Source organism: Mandrillus leucophaeus, unplaced genomic scaffold, assembly GCF_000951045.1.
Source record: "Mandrillus leucophaeus isolate KB7577 unplaced genomic scaffold, Mleu.le_1.0 Scaffold328, whole genome shotgun sequence".
In the NCBI taxonomy this organism is placed as follows: domain Eukaryota; kingdom Metazoa; phylum Chordata; class Mammalia; order Primates; family Cercopithecidae; genus Mandrillus; species Mandrillus leucophaeus.
Genome location: NW_012103454.1, coordinates 245,928 through 250,568, shown reverse-complemented (window position 1 = coordinate 250,568; position 4,641 = coordinate 245,928).

Below are 4,641 nucleotides of genomic sequence, written 5' to 3'. Positions count from 1 at the left end.
AGCTCAGTGGCTCCAAGTATGATAAAAGATTCTCACTTCAAGACGTGTTACAATCTAAACCTTTGGAAGACAAAGACGAAGAGAGACTATTGAAAGCCAAAAGACATGTAACTCTTCACTTGCAAAGGATCCTCAATAACATTACAGAAGATTTCTCTTCAGAAACTTTGGAAACCACAGTGCATTGAGCAGATATATTTAAAGTAGCAAACATTAAAAATACTGGCAACCAAGAATCCTACATCCAATAAACTGTCCATCGATAGTCTAGGAGAAATTAAAACATTCTCAGATAAAGAAAAGCTGGATAAGGTGAATAATTTTATTACCACTAGGACTGCTCTGCAGGAAATGCTCAAGGGATTCTAGCAAGGTGAAATAAAAGAAAACTGGATGGTAACTTAAAGCCATATGAAGAAATAAAGATACCAGTAAAGATAAATGTGAACAATTGTGAAAGCTAGTATTATATTAACAATGTTTTATATCTCTACTGTTTGTTTTCTACATGATTTAAGACAAAAAGACATTAACAAATTTATTAGTCTAAAGCTGTTGTTATTGTAACTTAGTGTTGTAACTTACATTTTGTTTTCGTCATAAGAGACTAATGTGTTAAAAATAATTTATGTTTTTGGATATACAGTGTATAGAGATAAAATTCTGTGTCATCAACAACTGAAATAATGGAGACAGAGGCATCAAAACAGCCGAGTTTTGTATGTTGTTGAAGTTAAGCTGATAAAAATTTTAATGAGAGTGCTGTAACTTTAAGGTGTTAAATATAATCCTCATGGTAACCACAAAGAAAATAGCTAAATAATATCACATGAAAGAAAATGAGATATGAATTTAAATGTCTCACTTCAAAAAAATCAACACAAAAGATAGAGTAATACAAGAAAGGAATGGCCCAAAAGCTATAAGACATATAGAAAACAAAATCATAGAACTTAGAAATTAATCCTTTCTTATCAGTAATTACTTAAGTGTACATGGTTTAAAAATGATGCAGCTGTATGCTATGTACAGGAGACTCACTCTATATCCAAAGACACAAATAGATTGAAAGTGAAAGGTGGAAAATATTCCATGCAAATGATACCAGGGATAGTTAAGCTAATATCAGACAAAATAGACTCTTAAAGAAAGGTTCCACGAGGAAAGGACATTATGTACTACTAAAATGTCCAATACCAGAAAAAATATTTAATAACTATAAACATTTATGTACCTAATAGCAGACCATCAAAACATATGAGGCAAAAGTTGACAGAACTTAAGGGGCAAACAGACAGTTGTAGAAAAATCGTTGAAGATTTCAGTACTCCACTTTCAATAATAGGGAGAAAAATCTGAGAGAAGTTAAGTAAGGAATTAGGGGGCATGAACAATGCAATAAACTGAATAGAGATATATGGAACGCTCTACTGAACAAAAGCAGAATGCATATTCTTCTCAAGGGTACCTTGGACTTTTTCAAGTATAGACCATATGTTTGCCCACAAATTAAGTCTTGATATATTTTATAATATAGGTACTATATAAAGTATATGGTCCAACCACAATGGCATGAAATTAGAAATCAGTAACAGAAGAGAAACAGAAAAATTCACGTATTTGTGGAAATTAAGCAAGAAACTCTGAACAACCAAAGGCCCAATGATAATCACAAGGGATATAAAAAATATTTGGAGATGAATGGAAATAGAAACATATAGAAAAACTTACAGAACACACCAAAATCAGTGTTAAAAATGGTATTTAGTTATAAATGTTTACATTAAAAGACAAAAGATCTCAAGTCAATAAGCAAACTTTATAACTTAAAGAACAATAAAAATGAGAAGAAACTAAACCCAAAAGTAACAGAAGGGAAGCAATAATAAAGACTAAAACAGAGATAAACAAAATAAAAAAATAAATAAAATCGACATACAACTTAGGTTCTTTGGAAAGATCAACACAATTGGCAAACAGCTAGATGAACTACAAAAAACACTCAAATTTCTAAAATCAGAATTGAAAGTGGGGACAGGACTACCCATTCTACAGATATAAAAAGGATTATAAGTCAGTAGTACATGCAACTGTAAACTAAAAGTTGAATAACCTTAATGAAATGGACAACTTCCTAGAAAGACAAAATCACAAAGAAATAGAAAATTTGAATAGACCTGTAACTAATAAGAAGATTGAGTTAGTAACCAAATAATCTCCTGACAAAAGCCCCAGATTTGATGGCTTCACCAGTGGATTTTACCCAAAATTGAAAGGATAACTAACACCAATTCTTAAACTTTAACAAATGTTGAAGAGGAGGTGAAAACTTCCTAAATCAACCTATGTGGCAAGCATTACCCAGATATCAAAACAAGACAAAAATACAAGACACAAAATCTAGAGACTAGCGTTTCTTATGAACATTGATATAAAACTCCACAACAAAATGCTAGCAAATTAAAAAGCATATCAAAAAGATTACAAACTATGGCCAGTGATATTTATTCCTGGACACAAGGATGTTTCAACACATAAAAGTCAATCGAGGTAAAACACAACCTAAAGAGAATGAAGACATGATCATCTCAACTGATGCAGACACAAACATTTGGCAAGATTTCACACACTGCCATGATAAAAACACTAAACAAACTAAGAGCAGAGGGAAGCTTCCTTAACATAATAAAAGCTCTCTAGAAAAACAGCAAACATCAATTTGATGGTTGAAGACTAAACACTTTTACTTTTAGGTCAGGAACAAGACCTGATAGTGCCTTTTGATACACAATTTTGAAAATATTTTCACAAAATACAGTTTGTGTTTTCTTTTGTTGTCTGTGCCTTTAGTATCATATTCAAGAAATCATTACCAAATCCAATGTCATGAAGTTTTTGCCCTATATTTTCTTAAAAAAATACAGTTTTAGGTTTCATATTTGGGTCTTTCATTAATTTTTAGTTAATTTTGTTATATATAGTGTTAAGGGTTCAATTTCATTCTTTTGCATGTGAATTACCAGGGTTTTTTATTACACCACTTGTTAAAAACTTTGTATTCTATTCCATTGGTCTACATGCCTGTGTTTATTACAGTACTACACTATTGATTGCTGTATATTTATAATAAAGTTTTAAAATCAGAACGTATGAGCCTTCCCAGTTTGTTCTGCTTTTTCAAGCTTCTTTTTGGCTATTTGAGCTCTCATGAGATTCCATTCTAATATTATTCAACTTAATATTAGAAATTCTAACTAGAGAAATAAGTAAAAATAAATGACAAATTGGAAAGGAAGAAGCAAAATTATCTTTTTGCAGATAATATGATCTTAAATATAGAAAACCCTAAAGATTCCACAAAAATATGGTTAAAATTAATAAACCTATTCAGCAAAGTGGCAGAATATTAGTCAACACAAAAAATCAGTTGTATGTTATACATTAGAAATAAACACTTTGTAAAGAAAGTTACAAAAGCAGTTTACAATAGCATCAGAAAGCATGAAATAGAAATTAACCAAGGTGACGATAAATTTGAACAATGAAAGAAAATAAAAAAACCAAAAACAAAAACAAAACATTTCTTAAAGGAAAGACATTCTGTGCCCATGGACTGGAATGTTTAATATTGTGAAGATGGCAGTATTACCCCAAATGATCTACAGATTCAATGCAATCCTTATCCAAATCCCAATGACTTTTTCTTGCATAAATAGAAGAAAAAATCCTGAAATTTATATAGAATCTCCTGGAACCCCAAACAGCACAATCAAGCTTGAAAAAGAACAAAGTGGAAGGGTTCACACTTTCTGGTTTCAAAACTTACTTTAAAGCTACAGTAATCAATATTGTGGTACTCTCAAAAACAGGCACATAGACAAGTGGAATCGAATACAGAATTTTTAAAAACTGGTAGAGAAAGAAGAATGACTGTTGACAGAAAATGGGTCGAATGAGGAATAGTTTTATAATGGGTATAGTTTTAGTTATGCAAGATGAAAAGAGTTGTGGAGACAAATGATGATAGTAGCACAAGCGTATGAGTATACTAAACACTAAATAGTATAGTTAAAAATAGATAGTAAATTTTACTAAAATAAAAAGGAACACAAATTACATGGAATTTTTGTGAATGCATAATTGCCTGTGGGTTTCATTTTTTCTTGCACCTCTGTGTATTTTTTCTATTTAGTACAATTATTTGCTTATATTTAGGTGTTCTTCACAAAAGTGTAAATTACTTAAGGTCAAATCCTAATTATTATTCCGATTGGATAGAGTGTAATTGAATGTCACAATGTTAAAGATTTAAAATATGTCTATGAGAAGAGTCAATTCTGGATAATATAGAATGATATTTTAAGGAGATAATAAAAGTATGGCTGCCTGGAAGTAAACCTATTGCATACATTAAATTAGTAATTGAATGAGGTGAATTTTTGAAAGTGTTTTCCAAATGCCCATCAGTATTAAAACATTTTCATAAAGTGGAAGCGATATATAACAAAATCTTTGACAGTATCCCCATATCAATATGTTATGTCCAGTGGTCTCATAACCCCTATGCATTGGTCCTGAAAGAGCTTAGAGTCTAGTTCAAGCAACTACATTTTGTAATGACACCTTTCAGGATTTATTTTT